We start from the raw sequence: 22,588 nt of genomic DNA, 5'->3' as shown, positions 1-22,588 counted from the left end.
ACCTGTGCAGGGGAAAGAGGGGCCCGCACTGCCACCGTCCCTCCCCTGCAAACATGGGAGACCCCAACTGAGAATCCCCCGCAGGCAGAACCTCGCAGTAACAACCCTTTCTCCCACCCCCGTGCAGACAGCACCTGTCCCACCTGACAGCCTTCTCAGCTCCGTCCAGGAGCCGCCATGGACACCTCCTGCCCCGCTCTGCTGAGGGACGCGGGAGCCACTGGGGACACAGAGGGCTTGGGGGACCTGACATCAGTCCCCACCCCAGGAAGTCCCCATGCAGGATGCAATCTTGGCCTCGGGATTCTTCTCCCTCTCCCGGGGCTCCCAGGAAGGGAGACGAGTGGTGCACAAATGAAAATGCAACAACAGAAATCAAATGAACAGAAATCAAAACACAAAAATGAACAAACTCACTCTGCTCCCGTCACCAACAGAAACATGAACTGTATCCACTGCACAACACCAACAACGGAGACTGTTCTAGTGGAAGAAAATGTTAAAATGAGAAAACACAAAATGAACATGAATGGTGGCAGGAAACAAAGTAAAATAGAAAAAGTACAAAGTAATCAAAATGGAAAAAGAAAAACAAATTTGACCCAACAGGAGCCGCAGGATCCGATTCTTCCTCCGGATTCCTCTCCCTCTCCAGGGCTCCCCCAGGAAGGGTCAGCAGGGCTGACGTCTGGGAGACCCCGAGCCAGCAGCTGACACAGATCAGCTCCTACAGCTCTGACCCCTTGAGCACAAACGAAGATGAAACAAATAGAAATCAAATGAACAGAAATCAAAACACAAAATGGACAAACTCAGCTCACATCACCAACAGAAAACATGGACTAAATGAACTCTACTAGACTCACAGCTGAGACTAACCCTGTCGAACCAGCTAAAAGAGAAAACACAAATAAATGAGTAATAAAGCATAAAGAAAAAAATCCCAAGAACCTGAACTATGTAACAAGTAATGCAGATGGCCTCACGGTCTTATTAAAAAAAAATAGGAATAAAAAAGAGAAAAAATACACAGAGTGAAAAAGTAGAAACCCAACAATGGGAGAAAATGCAAAGAAAAACCACAAACAAGAGGAAACCAATGAAAAAGTGACAAGAAATCCCAATGGAAATGAAATATCCAAGGAAAATCAATAAGAAAGGGAAAAAAGAATATGAATGCTGGAGGAAAAAAATAAACAAAATAAATAAGAAAACAAAATAATCAAAATGGAAAAAGAAAAAACAAATTTGATTAAAATAACAGCAGCTTGAGGAACATAAACCAAACAAGGGAAACACAGGCAGCTGTTCCCAGCCCCAGGTCCCCGGGACAGCGCTTCCTGGGCAAATGACAGAACCCAGGCCCAGCCAAGGCTTTGTGCAGGCAGCGGGCATGACGTCACAATGGTGCCCTCTGATGTCAGAGCAGGCAACCACAGTGGGTGCTGCCCTCTGCTGGTTTGCACAGGAACCTTTCCACTTGAGTGAGACAAAGACTGCACAATTCTTTCTTAGGTTGAAGAGAGTGATATCAGTGTTTTGAGAAATTAAACCCTGTAGGATATTTTGAAACCTTTTCATATCTAGTCTTAACATCTTTCATAATTTTGCCTTTTGCAGACTCAGTGTATCCACTCCTTTCTCTTCACCCCCTGGATGATCGCCTCAAACCATGGTGCAGCGTCACTGGCATCGCGACGCTACATCAAATGTTCTGTCACTCAAGTCAGCGGTGCTGTGACGGAGCTGTAAAGCCACGGCTCACGGGGCCTGCGTCCCGTGCTTCTCTCGGGCCTGCTCTCACCCGTCTCCCGGGGTCTGTGTGGTGACTCCACGCCCTCTTGCCCCCACCACACTCCTCCTCCCAGAAACGAATGCACTGCAACATGCGGGGGGGGGGGGGGGGGGGGCTCCTGCAAGATCTGGTGTCCCGGATATCGGGGGAGACCCCTGTTAGGAAACTGGTGCAGTTGGCCGCATGGCCCAGCTACCTGAGCCAGGCTCCACCCCCATCCTAATGGGATTGGCTGCTCCTGCTTCCCTGCCCGCCCTCAGGCAAAGTTTTAAAAGGGCCTGTTCCTGCACACGTGCTCTCTTGCCCCCTCTCTCTTGCCCCTTCTCTCCTGCCCCTTCTCTCCTGCTCTCTCTTGGTTGCTCTCTAGCCTCCTCCTCTGGTCTCTTGACTCTGCTCTCCGCTCTCCTCTTCTCTGCTCTATCTTCTCTCCTTGCTAGCTCCTCTCCTCTCTGTTTCTCTCTTAGACTCTCTTTCTCTCTTTTTTCCTTCGCCACCCCTTCACTCCGGTCTGTAGGGTGTTCCCAATAAACCCTTTCCCTTACTCCGGTGTCCGGTGTGCTTTGCGACGGCTAACATTAAGATATAACAACCCCAGCACAGCTTCTGTCTGCCCTGAGGACTCGCCTATGGGCTCGTCCACTGCTGGGAGCTTCGCAGCCATAACCTCACTCACTCTGGCCCCAGCCTGGGCGGCAGGGTGACCACCACCAATCCCAGCGTGGGGAGTGGTCAGGTCCATACAGGATCAATATGGGACACCCAGGGAGGCAGGAGTCCTGGGCTGGGGTGGAGCCAAGAGGTCAGTAAAGGGAAGACAGCCACAGTAGGCACTGGGGGTTCCCTGTGTAGGAGAACAAGAGGGAACTCTGGGAGGTGCAGGTGCTCCCAGCCTGGCTGCTCCTGGGTCTCCCTGAGGACAAAGAAGGGGATAGAGAGCCCCAAATCAGGCTCGGGGCCTCCAACAGGGGAGGGACAGAGAGGCAAGGAGAAGGGGCAAGGACAAAGGAAAGGCCAGTGGGGGGTCACAGGAAGGAGCCAGCTCCCCCATAGCCCAGGACCCACAGACGCTGACAGCTCCGAGAACCCGCCCAGGATGCCCATGGCCCCTAAGGACCCAGCACCACTCAGGAGCTCAGGAGAGTTGGGAACTATTCTGGGTGCTACGGTGGGGGTACCCTCCAAGGCAGGGGCTCCTATTGCTCATGCAAGCTTGACAGAGCCTAGAAACAGAGCCCCAGGGGGTGGGAAACCAAGGTAGTAGCAGGCACTGGAGCTGGGACTCACCTGGGCCCTGGGTGCAGCTCCAAGCTTCTTGTCCAGGCTCCAGCACTCTGCTCCCCTTGTGTGACCACAGGTGCCCATTATGGTCACTGAGTCCTGACGATTTTTCGTGCACATTTCTCGACATGACATCTGTCATAAATTACAATCAGGCACATTGCGGGCAGCAGAGGCGGTAGTGCAGGGACATCCGTGAGCACCCACACAGGGCTACAAGTTCTTCCCAGGCAGCAGCTGCTCCCCGGGGGACGGAGAAACCACTGTTGTCCTGTGCATGGGGCAGTGAGGACGAGGCACACTCCACACTGGTCTCCACGGCAGCACCCACACGCCATCCAGGAGACTGATTCTGGGAGCTGACATCACCTGGTTCCTCTAGTGGGAGTCCCCAGAGCACTAAGAGCACTGAGCCCCAGGGTGCTGGGCTCCCCACCTCCTGGTCATGGACGCCTCGGGCCCAGGTGTGCCCTGCGCTGAGCAGTTTCCTGCACACACGTGCGGGTGCTGGCAGAGGCCGAGGCCGCCCCTCTGGAGATGAGGACCCTGGGGTGGGGGGCAGGAGTCAGCCAGGGCGGTGCTGTGTCTGCCCCCACCCTGGAGGAGCTGCAGCCTGCCAGGGCGGGACCACACGCCCACAGCCACAGCACACAGGACACACAGAAGACCTGTCCACCTCCCTCTCTCCACTGCCCGTGGCCCTGGCCCCTCCTGCCAGCCCTGGGCACAGGAGGCACAAGCACCAGGGCCACCAGCTCAGCCCAGAGCTCACTCCTGGTCCTGCCCTCAGGGTGGCCCTGCACCTTGCAGACCCAGAAGGCACCCGTTCTCCTGAGACCTCCCCACGTCCACGTGTGGGTGTCAGAGGGGACTGGAATTTGACGAGGCAGAACCTAACTGGGGCCTAATCAGTGGTCCTGCTGCCCTGCCCCAAGTGGACACCCTCAGCCCACGCCTGCTCCTCGCAATGCCCATGCTCACAACTCATGAAATACCCACACGACCGCAAGACCCAGACGCAACCTGTCCTGGGACCCAAGTGACTCAATATACAATATTCCTAGTGCTTAACACCTGAATCTCCCCGGGGAGATGCCCAGACTGATCCTTCCACCCAGCAGCTGGTTCTAATTCAGGGGCAACAGTGGGAGGAGCGGCCGGCTACCATGCCCCATTAGTGTGTAGCAGTTCAGTGCACGCCAGTGCAAGGGGCAGCTCCCGGGTCTCTGTCCACCCAGACACCTGGGCCCTCTTGGTTCTCACGGTCCACAGCAGGGATCCGCAGAGGCTCTGAGGACGCCTGACTGAGGTCCTTCCCCCCATCCACCTGGGAGCTTCCAGAACCAACCGAAACCCCAACCCCGTCTCTCCCCACCTCTCCACCCAGCAATGTTCCCTAGAGGATTCAGAATCCCTTCCAGCTACGGTTCCCTGGGAGCCAAACACATGGCGCAAGAGAGCGGTGCAGGGGAAGGGGTCTGTCAGGGGGAGGGGCTCACCTGTATTGGGGGCAGCCAAGTCCCAGGGGTGGACATCTGCCCATAGAAACCAGGAGAGCTGGGAGCGGGCACAGACCAAGTCCGCAGGACTCTGGACCCAGCTCAACCGGGTTCTTCTGAGTCTTGGCCTGCAGCCGGGAGTCCCAGGTCACGGGTGCGAGTTGCAGAGTGGAAAAGCCACAGCACCGGGGGCTCTGAGCCTGAGGGGGAGCACTGAGACGCGCAGGCTCCATGAGAGCCCCGAGCTGCCCCTGCCCTGCGGCCCTGTTCTCTCCGAGTTCTGGGCGGGCTGGGTGGTGCTGCCCACGGCGAGGGCACATCCCCACGGTGCTGGACACGCTCATCTGGACTCCACAGAAACTCACAGACACCCCGGGTCGCTCAGTCTTTCCCATCTGGGGGCAGGAGAGGGGGCTCAACACCTGCAGGTGCTCTGAGGCTCCACCCTGTTTCCGGCTCCCCCTGCCTACCCAGATCCAGTCATTGGTGATGCCCAGAACAACCATCCCAGTACACCGGCCAGGGTCAACCAGAGTCACAGAACCAAGTTTCTAAAACAAGGCTTTGTATTCCGATTTCAGAATTCAATTAAACGTCACCCAGCCACCTCTTTCTACCTCTAGACGGAAGACAACGTCACAGGAAGCCTTACCAGATGCTAAATAAAATTCATGGGAAGCCACGGACTGGATAAGGGACATGCACTGGGCCCAAGACCCAACTCAGATGGCTTCATCCAGGCACTGTGCTGTGGCTGAGGCACTAGGGTATGTATCCAGAACACTAATTAGGCTGTGAGCAAATAGCTAGTTAAGTGGTACCCGACTGGCAGGTGTGGGGACTGAACTGGAGCCCTGGTGCTGATCTCCCCACCTCACTTCCTGTTGTCCAGCAGAGTTGTGGCACCTGTCATGGAGTGGGGTCCTCAGCACCTGCTCCAGTTCTGGGAGCTGCCTGACTCGTGAACATTTCTCTGTGATAATGCTGTCCTCAGAGAGACTCCAGTCCATGGACTTGCCTAAGGAGCTTCCTTCAGTCCCGGGAAAGAGTTGTCTCTGAACCTGAGCCCTGAGCCAGATCCTGGCATCTGCTCCCGGATGCTGACGCCCAGGGCTCTGACCCCAGGGCTCCCAGGTCAGGGGAGGAACAGAGGACACCTGTACTGGATACGAACAGAGGACAGAGAAGGGGAGAAAGAGCCCCAAATCAGGCTTGGGGCCTCCAATAGAGGTGGGGACAGAGAGGCAGGGAGAAGGGGCAAGGACAAAGGAAAGGCCAGTGGGGGTCACAGGAAGGAGCCAGCTCCCCACAGCCCAGGACCCACAGAGGCTGACAGCTCCCAGAACCCCACCAGACATCAAGGCCTCTAAGGACCAGCTCTACCCAGCAGCCAGGGGAGTCTGGTGCTGTTCCGGGGGCTTCCTTGGAGGCAGGTGCTCCTGTCACTCACATCCCCTTGACAGAGCCAGAAACAGAGCCCCAGGGGGTGGGAAACCAAAGCAGTGGCAGCCGCGGGCACTGGAGCTGGGACTCAGCCCAGGCCCCGGGCGCGGCTCCAAGCTGCCTCCTCCAGGCTCCTAGCGCTCCGCTCCCTCGTGTGTGAGCACAGGTGCCCGAACCCACACTGAGTCCTTCATGCTTCTCCATCCACAATTTATTGACCTAATGGATTTCTTTTAAACCATAAATCAGTTAACTTGCAGGCACGGAGGCAGTAGTACAGGACAATTCATGGGCACCAACAGAGGCAACAAGGTTCTTCCCAGGCAGCAGCTGCTCCCCGGGGACGGAGCAGCCACGGGATCCTGTCCTTGGGGCATGAGGATGAGGACATTCAACACCTGTTCAGGAAGGGCGTGGATTCTGAAGCTGGGCGTCTCGGAGTGCACCTTCGGGTGGACGATCATCGGGGCAGGCAGAGTAGCGACAGAGTCCGGTCCTTGGGGCAGTGAGGACAAGGGACATTCAGTACCTCTTCTGGAAGGGCGAGGATTACAAAGCTGGGCGTCTCGGAGTCCTTCTTCCTTTAATGATTGTGGTGACCTGGGGGGCAGCCAGGGAACCCATGGGGTCCTGTCCTGGGGACAGCGAGGATGAGCGACATTCTACACCTCTTCTGGAAGGGCGAGGATTCTAAGCTGGGCTTCTCAGAGTCCATCTTCCTTTGGACAATCGTGGTGACCTGGGGGCAGCCAGAGAAGACACGGGGTCCTCTCCTGTTTGCAGCGAGGACGAAGGACATTCAACACCTGTTCCTGAAGGGCGAGGATTCGGAAGCTGGGGGTCTAGGAGGCCTTCTCGTGGTGGTAGATTGTTCTGTCCTGGGGGCAGGCAGAGAAGCTCGGGGTCCTGTCCTTGGGGCAGCGAGGAAGAAGGACACTCTACTCCTGGAGACCTCAGAGGCAAAGATTCTGAGCTGGAGGTCCTGGAGTCCGTCTTCCCGTGGGAGATGGGGAGACCTGGGTCACCAGAGACATAGCTCTGCTGCAGCATCTGCCGTGTAGACCCTTTGGTCGCCCCAGGGCCCTCTTGGATTTGAGAGGTCAGAGGGCAGGGGCAGGAACAAGGTGACAAGGGGAGAACACGGCCCTGTCACGCCATGGCCTGGTCCCTGGTTCCTGTCCCTTTGAGACCCCAGGGCACTTTGGTGACAAGGCCACAGACTAGCAGGCAGGTGGCAGGTGCCTCATCCAAGCCAGAGGAGATGCCCACTCTGGGGCTCAGCCCTCTAAGGACAGACATGGGGAGGCAGTGCTGACAGCACAGAACTATAGGGATGCCAGCACCTCTGCCAGGCCCCAGCACAGCCCTGCCGCTGCTGGCCTGGTCTACAGCTCACGGCAGGGACCTCCGAGGCCGGCAACCACAGAGCGGTCCCCTCTCTCACGTGCTCACCACCCATAGGCACCGTGCAGGACCTGTGTGCAAGACTCATGGGCCACTGTGGCCCTCAGAGACACCCATCTCCCAGGGGGCACGTTGAGGCTCCAAGGACTGAAGGGCCCGACTCAAAGGTCAGGGGCTCTCAGGAGGGTGGACCCGGACTGTGGGGAGCAATTCGGACTAGACTATTACTGGAATTAAGACTTATTCTGTGCATCTGCTCTCCCACAATATGGCGCTGGGAGAGAAGAAAACAGCTTTTACACAGCTGCCTCCAGTTCAACCAATAAACTGTAGGACTTGCTCCTGATTGGAGAGCAGCGTACTCGGCGTGTGGGCAGCCGAGTTAGGATTGGCGGAGGAGGACTATAAAGGAGGAGAGAGACGGCATGCACCAGGAACATCTAAGAGGAACATCTATCTGAAGGAACACCTGTGCAGCCTCCGAGAGAGCCGGCCGGCGGTGTGCCGCTCCCCCACGGAAGTGGGGAAAGTGGCAGGGGGAACCGCCCTTCCACGGAGGTGGAAGGGACAGTAGCCAACCCGGGAAGAACCAGCAGCAAACCCGGGGAGGGCCGAGCAGACAAAAGAACAGCGCAGGGTCCTGTGTCGTTCCTCCACGAAGAGGGGGAGCGACATAATGGTGCCGTGACTCGGATAGGAAACCTAGGATGGATAGGAAACTTAGGAGGAAAGAAATGGGAAAATACCGGAGAGAGAGACTAGCAAACAGCCTAGGGAAAAGCTGGACGGAAAAGGTGCCGGAAGAAGCTATTGAAAGCCTAGGCATAGACTCGGATATGGACTGTGGGAAAGAAGTTAGGATTGAAAGCGAAAGTGAAAGCTTTCATAGACTCGGATGCAGACTATGGCGGGGAAGCTAGGAGATTGAAAGCGAAAGTGAAACCTGGAGGAGGCTTGGACTCGGATATGGACTGTGGGGAGTAGCCAGGAGAAATGAGAGGAATATTGTTGGAAGAAAACTTAAGGAAACATACCGGGTAGAGAAAAATGTTAGGGAGGATGAAGCCGCGAGTGCAGGCCGAGGCGGAGACATAAGCCACCTTGGAATTCTTCAAGTCACCCCGGGGAGCAAGAGGCGAAGATCTGGAACCAGAGGCAGAGACGTGGGCCGCCAGGATTCGCCAGGTTAGTCCGGGGAACTTGGACTGAATGCCGGTGGTGGCGGAAACATTCGCGGAAGCCGCCGCGTGCAGAGAGAGCACGGGGCGTGAATAGATAGGGAACGCGGGGCTGGCGCGAGGCCGTGGTGCGGGCGCGAAGTGCGTGGAGACCGCGGAGCGTGCGCGCAGAGCCAGGAACCCGCCGGCGGGGCGAGGCGCCGGGAAGCCGCGCAGAGCCGTGAAGCTGCCGCGGGGCGAGGTGCCGAGAAGCAGCCTCGGGGCGAGCGCCGCCGGGAAGCCTCAGGGATAAGAGAAACAGAAGTTTAGAAGTAAAATGAGAGAAATAGGAATGTTGGCAGACAGAAGTAAAATGGGAGAAATAGGAATGCCCGGAGATAGAGAAATAGAGAAATAGAAAGGCCTCCCCACAATACTGCAATGAGAAGGCTTGGATTCGGTCTGCCTGATTAGTGAGGCGATGAGCACCTGCGGGCGGCTAGCAGCTTATGCGCTGCAGGTCACCGAAGACAGGCACGTTATCAACACCAATAAGTCACCCCACAACATGGCAATGAGAGAGCTTGGATTCAGTCTGCCTGATTAGGGCGGTAAGCACCAACAGGCGGCTCGACCAGAGTATGAGCTGCAGGTCACCGAAGATAGGCACGAATCAACACCAATAAGCCTCCCCACAATATGGCACTGAGAAGGCTTGGATTCGGTTTGCCTGATAGGTTTTGTAAGCACCTGCAGGCAGTTCTAGCAGAGTAGAGCATGCGCTGCAGGACACCGAACACAGGCATGCATCAGTGCCTAGAAACCTCCTCACAACATGGCGAAGAGAGGACCCGGATTCGGTTTGCCTGATTGATAGGACTTGTAAGAACCTGTGGCAACTCTAGCAAGCAGAGCAGAGTATGTGCCGCGGGACACCGAAGACAGGCGCGTATCAACGCCAAAAAATAAAAAGAAAGGGGGATCTGTGGGGAGCAATTCGGACTAGACTGTTACTGGAATTAAGACTTATTCTGTGCATCTGCTCTCCCACAATATGGCGCTGGGAGAGAAGAAAACAGCTTTTACACAGCTGCCTCCAGTTCAACCAATAAACTGTAGGACTTGCTCCTGATTGGAGAGCAGCGTACTCGGCGTGTGGGCAGCCAAGTTAGGATTGGTGGAGGAGGACTATAAAGGAGGAGAGAGACGGCATGCACCAGGAACATCTAAGGGGAACATCTGAGGGAACACCTGTGCAGCCCCCGAGAGAGCCGGCCGGCGGTGTGCCGCTCCCCCGCGGAAGTGGGGAAAGTGGCCAGGGGGAACCGCCCTTCCACGGAGGTGGAAGGGACAGTAGCCAACCCGGGAAGAACCAGCAGCAAACCCGGGGAGGGCCGAGCAGACAAAAGAACAGCGCAGGGTCCTGTGTCGTTCCTCCACGAAGAGGGGGAGCGACACCGGACATCTGAGTCTCAGAGAGGAGCAGAGCGCTCACCTCCGTCCACGCCCATGGGGAATGGGCCAGCGGCCTACAGCACAGGAGCCATGGCCTGCAGGAAGGACAGAAATGCCCAGGACACGGTCTCCCTGCACCTGGCAGCCCCGCCTCCACCTGCCCAGCGTCTGCGCTCCCTTGTCCAGGTGGGAGCTGCTGCATCTCCCATGGAGACCCCGGGGCAGGCTGTCAGTCCTGAGGATGGGATGGCGGTGAGGATGCTCCTAGGCACTCGGCCACACTGCCTGGCCCAGGGCTGGGGCAGCAGGGCAAGGACGAGCAGTGCCGAGACCTCGGCTCCACGTCTCAGGAGAGGGACCCCCGGCTGCTACAGCCTGGGGCCTGTCAGGAGCTGCCGCGGCCTCTCCCCTCCTTAGACCCTGGTACAAAGCTGCACACAGCCAGCGCCCACGCGGTATGGCTCATGCTGATGGAGCCTCCAGAAACCACAGGGGTGAAGCCCGCAGCCCCTCTGTACTCACCCCTGACCAATGAGGGCCCATGGGCATCAGTGTGAGTCCTTCCCCCTCCCCTATGCACCTGCTCCATTTCTGCACAAAGATGCAAAGCCAGTGGACACCCTGTCTGTCTGGGGTGACCCCGCCCCCCTGTGGGTGAGTCCCTTACCACCAAGAGGTCCTTCCACAGGAAGTCTTCTTGCTGTTGCAGATCAGGTTTCTGGGGCTTCTTTGGATCCTAAACCTTGTAGAGCCACCCGGAGGGGCAGTAGTTACCTGTGCAGGGGAGAGAGAAGACCGCACTGCCACCACCCCTCCCCTGCAAACATGGGAGACCCCAACTGAGAGTCCCCCGCAGGCTGAATCTCGAAGTAACAACCCTTCCCCCCCCCCCGCCCCCGGGGACACCACAGTCCCACCTGACAGCCTTCTCAGCTCGGGCCCCAGGATCTGCCATGGACACCTCCTGCCCCGCTCTGCTGAGGGACGCGGGAGCCACTGGGGACACAGAGGGCTTGGGGGACCGGCAGTCAGTCCCCGCCCCAGGAAGTACACATCCAGGTTGGAATTCTGGCCTCGGGATTCTTCTCCCTCTCCCGGGGCTCCCAGGAAGGGAGACGAGTGGTGCACAAATGAAAATGCAACAACAGAAATCAAATGAACAGAAATCAAAACACAAAAATGAACAAACTCACTCTGCTCCCGTTACCAACAGAAAACATGAACTGAATCAACTACACTGGACCAACAACAGAGAATGTTCTAGTGGAATAAAATGTTAAATGAGAAAACACAAAATGAACATGAATGGTGGCAGGAAACAAAATAAAATAGAAAAAGTACAAAGTAATCAAAATGGAAAAAGAAAAAACAAAATTGACCAAACAGGAGCCGCAGGATCCGATTCTTCCTCCGGATTCCTCTCCCTCTCCAGGGCTCCCCCAGGAAGGGGCAGCAGGGCTGACGTCTGGGAGACCCCGAGCCAGCAGCTGACACAGATCAGCTCTCACGGCTCTGACTCCTTGAGCACACACGAAGATGAAACAAACAGAAATCAAATGAACATAAAACAAAACACAAAATGGACAAAGTCAGCTCACATCACCAACAGAAAACAGGAATTAAATGAACTCAACTGGACTCACAATTGAGATTGACCCTATCGAAACAGCTAAAAGTGAGAAAACACAAAAAAGGAATAAATCATAAGGAAAAAAATTCATAAACCTTCACTGTAACAACAATCCAAGCAGATGAATCACAGTCTTATTTAAAAAAAAGGAAATAAAAATTAGAAAAAAACTCAAAGTGAACAAAGGGAAACCCAATAATGGGAGAAAATATAAAGAACAACCACAAGCAAGAGAAAAGCCAAGGAAAAAAGTGAAGAAAAAATCCAAACAGAAATGAAATATCCAAGGAAATCAATAAGAAAGGGAAAAAGAATACGAATACTGGAGGAAATCAAAATAAATAAAATAGAAAAAAGAACAAAATAATCAAAACACAAAAAGAAAAAACAAATTGGACCAAAACAACAGCAGCTTCAAGAACAAAAACAAAACAAGAAAACAAACAGGCAGCTGTTCCCAGCCCCAGGTCCCCGGGACAGCCCTTCCTGGGCCAATGACAGAACCCAGGCCCAGCCAAGGCTTTGTGCAGGCAGCGGGCATGACGTCACAATGGTGCCTTCTGATGTCAGAGCAGGAAACCGCAGCAGGTGCTGCCCTCTGCTGGTTTGCACAGGAACCTTTCCACTTTAAAAAAAAAAAAAAAAGAAATTCTTTCTTAGGTTGAAGAGAGAGATATTACTGTTTTGAGAAATTAAACCCTGTAGGATATTTCGAAACCTTTTCATTTCTAGTATTAGCATCTTTAATAATTTTGCCTTTTGCAGACTCAGTTTATCCACTCCTTTCTCTTCAACCCCTGAATGATCGCCTCAAACCATGGTGCAGCGTCACTGGCATCGCGACACTACATCAAATGTTCTGTCACTCAAGTCAGCGGTGCTGTGATGGAGCTGTAAAGCCATGGCTCATGGGGCCTGCGTCCCGTACGAGTTCAGGTCCCAGCTGCTCCACTTTTTTTTAAAGGGATTTATTTATTTATTTATTTATTCGAAGGCAGAGAGAGAAAGACAGAGAGAGGGAGACAGAGAAGGTCCCCGTGTTAGCACCACAAACTCTGCACAGCAGGGGCCACAGCAAACATGACTGACCTGGGCCATCCCACAGGCCACCAGTGTGCAACCTGGTGGGGAGTCCTTTCCTACAGAGGCTGCAGGGGGGCCCCTGCAGGACCTGGAGTCCCGGATCTCAGGGGAGACCCCAGCACAGCTTTTGTCTGCCCTGAGGACTCCCCTATGGTCTCGTCCACTGCTGGGAGCTTCACAGCCATAACCTCACTCACTCTGGCCCCAGCCTAGGAGGCAGGATGACCACCACCATTTCCCAGCGTGGGGGGTGGGTCAGGTCCATACGGGATCAATATGGGACACCCAGGGAGGCAGCAGTCCCGCCCTGGGGTGGAGCCCATAGGCCAGGAAAGAGAAGACGGTCAGGAGCAACCACTGGAGTTCTCTGTGGGAGGGGCAGAGGACAAGGCACAGGGAGTGTCAGGTGCTCTGCTGGCTGCTCCTGGGTGTCCTGAGGACAGAGAAGTGGAGAGTGAGCCCCAAATTCAGTTCAAGGCCTCCCCCAGGGGAGGGACAGAGAGGTACAGAGAAGGGGCCAAGAAGGTCAGCTCAGCAGTGCCTGCTCCCTCCTGGGCCTGCACCCAGCACTGCCCAACAGCACCTCTCCAGGGACCCAGCAGGGGGCGCTCACCCCAGGCAGCCAGTTCAAAGGGCAACCTGGGGCCTGGTGCCCTGCCTCCCTGAGCCTTGGGCCCTGCACTCAGCCTGCCCCTGCCCTTGGGCCTGGCATCAGGGCTGGACATGGCCTGGAGACCTGGTGCCAGATGTGAGGACAGAACCTTGACCCAGGGCCCGACGTCCCTCACCCGAGTCCCTGTACCACTGGAAGGCCCCACTCTGCCCCTGATGGCCAGTGAGCATCTGCCACCCTCCTGACAGGGACAGCCCCAGGGCTCCAATCTCCCCCAACCACAGATGCTGTGCATTGTCCTCCCTTACACATGCCCACTCTGAAGTTCTAACTCGCTGAGTGCAAAGGACCAGGGGCAGAGGTGGCAGCAGATCCCTCCCTGGTTGCCTTGTCCATGTCCAGGGCTGTGACCGCGGTTGGCCCTGTTCTTCCCCTGCTCCACCCTCCTGATGGGTGCTCTCGCCGGGCAGATGTGGCTCTGCCTCTTGGGATGAGGTCAGTGCCGAGGGCAGGCGAGTCCTAGCTTCTGCGGTCACCCTGTGGTAGGTCAGCTGCTTAGCAACTATCCCCGCAGGCTGTCACAGGATGGTGACCCTGATGGCAGGTGGTGGTGTTTCTGGAGGTGCCCCTGCTGAGGGTTCTGTCCTTGACTCAGACTTGTTCTGCCAACTATAGAGCTATGACTGGCATTTCCTGTTGAGGGCTCAGGGCACTGGGTCCATGTTCATTGCCGCCTGCCTGGGCTGAGTTCTGCCTTTGGAGTGAGCCCTGTTCTGATGGTCCCTGGGGCCCACAGCGCTGCCACTGGTGTGCTCCGTGGTGAGCTGCAGGACCTGCTTCACCCACAGCCGCTGCTCCTGCTGCTCCAGGGAGGGCATGCTGCAGCGCCCTGTCTGTCTGCCTTGTCCTCCCTATGGGCCAGGGTCTGGGGACTCTGAGCCACAACCCCACACCACAGCCACAGGTCTGCCTCAGGGCTGGAGGGCCAACCCCAACCCGCCAGAGCGGTGGAGGTGCGGCCAGCGCCTCCTCACTGATGGACAGGGCCGTGTCGCTGCAGGGGCCGGCATCGCTTGCAGACTGCAGGATCCAATGCTGGCAGGGCCGGCTCTGGGTTCCGGCACTTCCTGAAGGTGGTGAACACGATAGTGGGGGCCTTCTGGGAAATGGGCGCCACATCCAACAAAGCAGAGAAACCCACGTGTAAGTGGCAGCTCGTGGGCTCCCTAAAGCCCTTTATGGCACTGAGCCCCAGGGTGCTGGGCTCCCCACTCGTGGTCACAGACGCCTCGGGCCAGGAATTCCCTGTGCTGAGCAGTTTCCTGCACACATGAGTAGGTCTGACAGAGCCCAATGCCGCCCTGTGGACATGAGGATCCCGGGGGGCAGGGGCCAGCGTCAGCCAGGGCTACACGCACCCTTAGTGTGCAGCAGTTCAGTGGACGCCAGTGCAAGGGGCAGCTCCCGGGTCTCCGTCCACCCAGCCACCTGGGCCCTCTTGGTTCTCACGGTCCACAGCAGGGATCCACAGAGGCTCTGAGGACGCCTGACTGAGGTCCTTGTCCCCCACCCACCTGGGAGCTTCCAGAACCAACAGAAACCCCAGCCCCACCTCACTGGCACATGTGTGCCCATCAAGGTCCCCAGAGGATTCAGAATCCAGTCCAGCCACGGTTCCCTGGGAGCCAAGCACATGGCGCAAGAGAGCAGTGCAGCAGAAGGTGTCTGTCAGGGGGAGGGTCTCACCTGTGACAGTGTCGGGCAAGTCCCAGGGGTGGCCGTCTGCCCATAGGAAACTAGAAGAGCTGGGAGCGGGCACAGACCAAGACCGCAGGACACAGTACCAGGGACCCAGCAGCCGCCGGGTTTTTCTCGGTCTCGGGCTGCAGCCGGGAGTCCCAGGCCACGGGTGTGAGTTGCAGAGTGGAAAAGCCACAGCACCGGGGGCTCTGAGCCTGAGGGGGAGCACTGAGACGCGCAGGCTCCATGAGAGCCCCGAGCTGCCCCTGCCCTGTGGCCCTGTTCTCTCCGAGTTCTGGGCAGCTCTGTGGTGCTGCCCACGGCGAGGGAAGATCCCCACGGTGCTGGACACGCTCATCTGGGCTCCACAGAAACTCACAGACACCCCGGGTCGCTCAGTCTTTCCCATGCAGGGGCAGGAGAGGGGGGCTCAGCACCTGCAGGGGCTCTGAGGCTCCACCCCAGGCCCGGCTCCCCCTGCCTCCCCAGATATCATCATTGCTGGTGCCCAGAAGAACCATCCCAGCACAGTGGCCCGGGCCAACAAGGAGTTGCAGACTGAGATCCTAAAACACGTCTATGCACTCAGACATTCTTAATTTAATAAAACGTCACCTAGATATCTCTTTTCTACCTCTGCACGGAAAAGCCTTATCAGGTGCTAAATAAAATTCAAGGAAGACATGGACTTGGACCAGGCATCTGCACTGGGCCCAACACCCAACTCAGACAGCTTCATCCAGGCCCTGTGCTGTGGCGGTGGCACAAGGCCCTGTATCTAGTTCACTAATTAGCAATTAATCTGTTCAGCCGTGACCGCCCTGCAGGTTGGGGACTGACCTGGAGCCATGGCACTGATCTCTGCACCCACTTCCCGTGGTCCAGCAGTGCTGTGCACCTGTCCTGGATGAGCCACCTCAGAACCTGCTCCATTCCCAGAGCTGCCTGGTTCTGGTATCATTGTTGTCGTCTGATGCTCTTCTCAGATACACTCCACTCCATGTACTGGCCTAAGGACGTTCCTCTGTCACAGGTGGAGCTGTCTCCTCCACACTGAGCCCCTGGGCCCAGGGCTGGCAGCTGCTCCCGGGTGCTGACGCCCCGGCTCTGCCCCAGCTGCTCCCTGGGTGGGCAGGAATCAGCAGCCACCTGGGCCTGGGAGGAACCACTCACTGGGGAGGGGCCTGGCTCTTCATCTCGGCCTCAGTTTCCCTGTTTGTGAAGGAGGGGACAATGCCCACAGCCCAGGTCTGCAGGGGTGGGGCTGAGGCTGTGAATGCAAGCTGAGCCTGAGGCAGAGGCCCAGCTCCACAGGGAGCCAGTGGGGGAGGGGTGGGCACCCAGCACCAAGGCAGCCTAGGTCCAGGCTCACCTGTGCCCCTCACGCCTGTGGCCTCTGGGGCTCTGAGTACCCAGCAGTGCGGCTCTGTCAGTGGGAATCCCCTGGCCGAGTCTCAGACACTGCACGTGGAAAGGTTCTTGGCCCAACCAACCCCAGCCTCTCCCAGCCAGGGGTTCTGGGGGCACCTGCAGAGGGCGGGGGCGTGTCTGAGCACATGCAGCCACTGGGGCCACAGACCCCGGGCCCTGGTGCTGCCACACCTTCCCCTGTGCCCAGAGAAGCCCCGACAGCTCCGTGGTATCTGAAGATCTCAACCTCAGCACCACAACTTTGCACACAGCACAAACCACAGCAGACTCAAGGGAGCAGCTCCGGCCCGTGGGCTGGCAGTTTGCAACCTGGTGTGTGCAAACTTCTCCTAAGACGGCAGGGGGACTCCTGCCTGCTCCTGGTGTCCCGGATGTCTGGGGAGATCCCAGCACAGCCTCTGCCCTGAGGACTCCCCTGTGGTCTCGTCCACTGCTGGGAGCTTCGCAGCCATAACCTCACTCACTCTGGCCCCAGCCTGGGCGGCAGGGTGACCACCACCATCTCAGGGAGGGGGCCGCGGGTAAGGTCAGTGTGGGATGTGGGACACCCAGGAGAGGCAGGACTGCTGACCTGGGGTGGAGCCAAGAGGTCAGCAAAGGGAAGATGGCCACAGTAGGCACTGGGGCTTCCCTGTGTCAGGAGAACAAGAGGGAACTCTGGGAGGTGCAGGTGCTCCCGGCCTGGCTGCTCCTGGGTCTCCCTGAGGACAGAGAAGGTGAGAGAGAGCCCCAAATCAGGCTCGGGGCCTCCAACAGGGGAGAGACAGAGAGGCAAGGACAAGGGGCAAGGACAAAGGAAAGGCCTGGGGGTCACAGGAAGGAGCCACCTCCCCCAAATCCTTGGACCCACAGACGGCTGACAGCTTCCAGAACCTCGCCCAGGCTGGTGATGGCACCTAAGGACTCAGCACTACCCAGCAGCCAAGGGAGGTGGGAACTATTCTGGGTGCTTCCCGCGGCAGCCACACTGCAACCAGAGGCTCCTATTGCTCACACCCCCTTGACAGAGATGGAATCAGAGGCCAAGGGGCAGGGACACCAAGGTGGGCAGCAGCCGGCAGTGGAGCCAGGACAGAGCCCAGGCCCTGGACCCGGTGTGGCTCCAAGCTGCCTCCTCCAGGCTCCCAGTGCTCCGATCTCTGTGTGAGGCCACAGGTGCCCAAAACCAACACTAAGTCCTTCATGTTTTTCCATTCACAATTTATTGATCTCATGGGTTTCTGTTAACTCATAAATCTGTTAACTCTAGGCACAGAGGCAGTAGTGCAGGGCAATCCATGGGCACCAACAGAGACAACGAAGTTCTTCCTAGGCAGCAGCTGCTCCCCGGGGATGGAGGAGCCAAGGGATCCAGTCCTTGGGGCAGCGAGGATGAGGGACCTTCGACTCCTCTACTGGAAGGGCGAGGATTCTGAAGCTGGGCGTCTCGGAGTCCATCTTCCCGTGGAAGATCGTGGTGACCTGGGGGCACCAGAGACACAGCTGAGCTGCAGCATCTGCTGTGTAGACCCGTTGGTGGCCCCAGGACCCTCCTGGAGTTGAGAGGTCAGAGGGCTTGGCCAGGGACAAGCTTACATGCGAGTAATGTGGCCTTGTCATGACATAACCTGGTCCCTGGTTCCTGTCGCTGTGGGGGAGTCCCTTACCACCAAGAGGTCCTTCCACAGGAAGTCTTCTTGCTGGTGCAGATCATGTTTCTGGGCTTCTTTGGATCCTAAACCTTGTAGAGCCACCCGGACTGGGCAGTAGTTACCTGTGCAGGGGAGAGAGGGGCCCGCACTGCCACCGCCCCTCCCCTGCAGACATGGGAGACCCCAACTGAGAGTCCCCCGCAGGCAGAACCTCGCAGTAACAACCCTTTCTCCCACCCCCGTGCAGACAGCACCTGTCCCACCTGACAGCCTTCTCAGCTCATCCAGGAGCCGCCATGGACACCTCCTGCCCCGCTCTGCTGAGGGACGCGGGAGCCACTGGGCACACAGAGGGCTTGGGGGACCGCAGTCAGTCCCCCCCCCGGGAAGTCTCATCCAGGATGTGATTCTGGCCTCGGGATTCTTCTCCCTCTCCCGGGGCTCCCAGGAAGGGAGACGAGTGGTGCACAAATGAAAATGCAACAACAGAAATCAAATGAACAGAAATCAAAACACAAAAATGAACAAACTCACTCTGCTCCCGTCACCAACAGAAAACATGAACTATATCAACTACACCACACCAACAAGGAGACTGTTCTATGGAATAAAATGTTAAATGAGAAAACTCAAAATGCATACGAATGGTGGCAGGAAACAAAATATAATAGAAAAAGTACAAAGCAATCAAAAATGGAAAAAGAAAAACAAATTTGACCCAACAGGAGCCGCAGGATCCGATTCTTCCTCTGGATTCCTCTCCCTCTCCAGGGCTCCCCCAGGAAGGGTCAGCAGGGCTGACGTCTGGGAGACCCCGAGCCAGCAGCTGACACAGATCAGCTCTTACGGCTCTGACTCCTTGAGCACAAACGAACATGAAACAAATAGAAATCAAATGAACAGAAATCAGAACACAAAATGGACAAACTCAGCTCACATCACCAACAGAAAACATGGACTAAATGAACTCAACTAGACTCACAACTGAGACTAACCCTGTCGAACCAGCTAAAAGAGAAAACACAAATAAATGAGTAATAAAGCATAAAGAAAAAAATCCCAAGAACCTGAACTATATAACAAGTAATGCAGATGGTCTCACGGTCTTATTTTAAAAAAAGGAATAAAAAAGAGAAAAAAAACACATTGTGAAAAAATAGAAACCCAACAATGGGAGAAAATATAAAGAACAACCACCAACATGAGGAAAGCCAATGAAAAAGTGACAAGAAATCCAAATAAATGAAATATCCTAGGAAAATCAATAAGAAAGCGACAAGAGACTATAAATGTTGGAGGAAAAAAATAAACAAAATAAATAAGAAAACAAAATAATCAAAATGGAAAAAGAAAAAACAAATTTGACTAAAACAGCAGCAGGAGGAACATAAACCTAACAAGGGAAACACAGGCAGCTGATCCAAGCCCAGGGTCACCGGGACAGCGCTTCCTGGGCCAATGACAGAACCCAGGCCAAGCCAAGGCTTTGTGCTGGCAGCGGGCATGACGTCACAATGGCGCCCTCTGATGTCAGAGCAAGAAACCGCAGCAGGTGCTGCCCTCTGCTGGTTTGCACAGGAACCTTTCCACTTGAGTGAGACAAAGACTGCACAATTCTTTCTCTGTTTGAAGAGAGTGATATTAGTTTTTTGAGAAATTAAACCCTGTAGGATATTTCAAACCCTTTTCATTTCTGGTCTTAGCATCTTTCATAATTTTGCCTTTTGCAGACTCAATGTATCCACTCCTTTCTCTTCACCCCCTGAATGATCGCTCTCAAACCATGGTGCAGCGTCACTGGCATCGCGATGCTACATCAAATGTTCTGTCACTCAAGTCAGCGGTGCTGTGACGGAGCTGTAAAGCCACGGCTCACGGGGCCTGCGTCCCGTACCAGTGTCTGTTCACGTCCCAGCTGCTCACTTCTCTGTTTGTTTAAAAGGATTTATATATTTATTCGAAGGCAAATAGATGGAGAGGGCAGAGAGGGAGACAGAGGAGACAGAAATGTCAGCACCACTAACTCTGTACACAAAACCCACAGCAAACAGAACTGACCTGGCCCAGCCCACAGGACACAGTGTGCAACCTGGTGGGGAAACCTCTCCTACAGAGCCTGCAGGTGTGGTGGACTGAGAAGGCCAGGCCCAGATGGCCGCGGGCAACAGGCTGTGATTGGATGGCTTCAGAAACTGCCTGGCACAGGCTGTGATTGGTTAGGGCATAGACCGCCCCTTGACCGGATTGGCTGGCTTGGCTATATAAGCTGTTGTAGCAACTGAAATAAACGAGTCTGCAGGCTGCCTCTCTCAGGCCTGCTCTCACCCGACTCCCGGGGTCTGTGTGGTGACTCCACGCCCTCTTGCCCCCACTGCGCTCTCCCTCCCAGAAAGGAATCCACTGCAACATGCAGGGGGTGGGGGGCTCCTGCAAGATCTGGTGTCCCGGATATCGGGGGGAGACCCCTGTTAGGAAACTGGTGCAGTTGGCCGCATGGCCCAGCTACCTGAGCCAGGCTCCACCCCCATCCTAATGGGATTGGCTGCTCCTGCTTCTCTGCCCGCCCTCAGGCAAAGTTTTAAAAGGGCCTGTTCCTGAACACGTGCGCTCTTGCCCCCTCTCTCTTGCCCCTTCTCTCCTGCTCTCTCTTGGTTGCTCTCTCTAGCCTCCACCTCTGGTCTCTAGGCTCTCCTCTCCTCTCTCCTCTTCTCTGCTCTATCTTCTCTCCTTGCTAGCTCCTCTCCTCTCTGTTTCTCTCTTAGACTCTCTTTCTCTCTTTTTTCCTTCGCCACCCCTTCACTCCGGTCTGTAGGGTGTTCCCAATAAACCCTTTCCCTTACTCCGGTGTCCGGTGTGCTTTGCGATGGCTAATATTAAGATATAACAACCCCAGCACAGCCTCTATCTGCTCTGAGGACTCGCCTATGGGCTCGTCCACTGCTGGGAGCTTCGCAGCCATAACTTCACTCACTCTGGCCCCAGCCCTGGGCGGCAGTTTGACCACCACCATTTCCCAGTGTGGGGGCTGTGGGTCAGGTCAATACTGAATGTGGGACACCCAGAGAGCCAGGAGTCCTGGGCTGGGGTGGAGCCAAGAGGTCAGTAAAGGGAAGATGGCCACAGTAGGCACTGGGGCTTCCCTGTGTAGGAGAACAAGAGAGAACTCCGGGAGGTGCAGGTGCTCCCGGCCTGGCTGCTCCTGAGTCTCCCTGAGAACAAAGAAGGGGAGAGAGCCCCAAATCAGGCTCAGGACTTCCAACACGGGAGGGACAGAGCCAAAGTGAAGGGTCAGGACAAAAGAAAGGCCAGTGGGGGTCACAGGAAGGAGCCAGCTCCCCCAAATCCCTGGACCCACAGAGGCTGACAGCTCCCAGAACCCCACCCAGGCTGCCCATGGCCCCTAAGGACCCAGCACCCCTCAGGAGCTCAGGAGAGTTGGGAACTATTCTGGGTGCTTCCTGGGGTGGGGGGGGCCACCCTCCAAGGCAGGGGCTCCTATTGCTCATGCAAGCTTGACAGAGCCTAGAAACAGAGCCCCAGGGGGTGAGAAACCAAGGTAGTAGCAGGCACTGGAGCTGGGACCCACCCAGGCCCAGGCGCAGCTCCAAGCTGCCTCTCCAGGCTCCAGCACTCTACTCCCCTTGTATGACCACAAGTGCCCATTATGGTCACTGAGTCCTGACAATTTTCCATGCACATTTCTCGACATGACATCTGTCATAAATTACAAACCAGGCAGAGACATCCGTGAGCACCCACACAGGGCTACAAGTTCTTCCCAGGCAGCAGCTGCTCCCCGGGGGACAGAGAAGCCATGGGGTCCTGTGCCTGGGGCAGTGAGGACGAGGCACACTCCACACGGGTCTCCAAGAGCAGCACCCACACGCCATCCAGGCGACAGATTCTGGGAGCTGACATCACCTGGTTCTCTAGTGGGAGTCCCCGGAGCCCTCAGAGCACTGAGCCCCAGGGTGCTGGGCTCCCCACCTCCTGTCATGGACGCCTCGGGCCCAGGCGTGCCCTGTGCTGAGCAGTTTCCTGCACACACGTGCGGGTGCTGGCAGAGGCCGAGGCCGCCCCTCTGGAGATGAGGACCCTGGGGTGGGGGACAGGAGTCAGCCAGGGTGGTGCTGTGTCTGCCCCCACCCTGCAGGAGCTGCAGCCTGCCAGGGCGGGGCCGCACGCCCACGGCCACAGCACACAGGACACACAGAAGACCTGTCCACCCCCCTCTCTCCACTGCCCGTGGCCCTGGCCCCTCCTGCCAGCCCTGGGCACAGGAGGCACAAGCACCCGGGCCACCAGCTCAGCCCAGAGCGCACTCCTGGTCCTGCCCTCAGGGTGGCCCTGCACCTTGCAGACCCAGAAGGCACCCGTTCTCTGAGACCTCCCCATGTCCACGTGTGGGTGTCAGAGGGGACTGGAATTT

At 56.6% G+C, this 22,588-nt stretch overlaps 1 long non-coding RNA gene across 1 annotated transcript; it reads right to left on the bottom strand.

Annotated features, from left to right (window-relative positions):
- Positions 1-17,711: 17,711 nt before the first annotated feature.
- Positions 17,712-21,011, bottom strand: LOC138843976 (uncharacterized). Its single transcript, XR_011379240.1, has 2 exons — positions 18,175-21,011; positions 17,712-17,989 (listed from the first exon to the last, which is right to left on the bottom strand). It is a non-coding gene; the product is annotated as an uncharacterized lncRNA (long non-coding RNA).
- Positions 21,012-22,588: the final 1,577 nt, after the last annotated feature.

This window comes from Oryctolagus cuniculus, chromosome 10 (assembly GCF_964237555.1).
Source record: "Oryctolagus cuniculus chromosome 10, mOryCun1.1, whole genome shotgun sequence".
In the NCBI taxonomy this organism is placed as follows: Eukaryota; Metazoa; Chordata; class Mammalia; order Lagomorpha; family Leporidae; genus Oryctolagus; species Oryctolagus cuniculus.
Note: the sequence above shows the minus strand (reverse complement) of the source record. Positions and strands in the feature narration are given on the sequence as shown.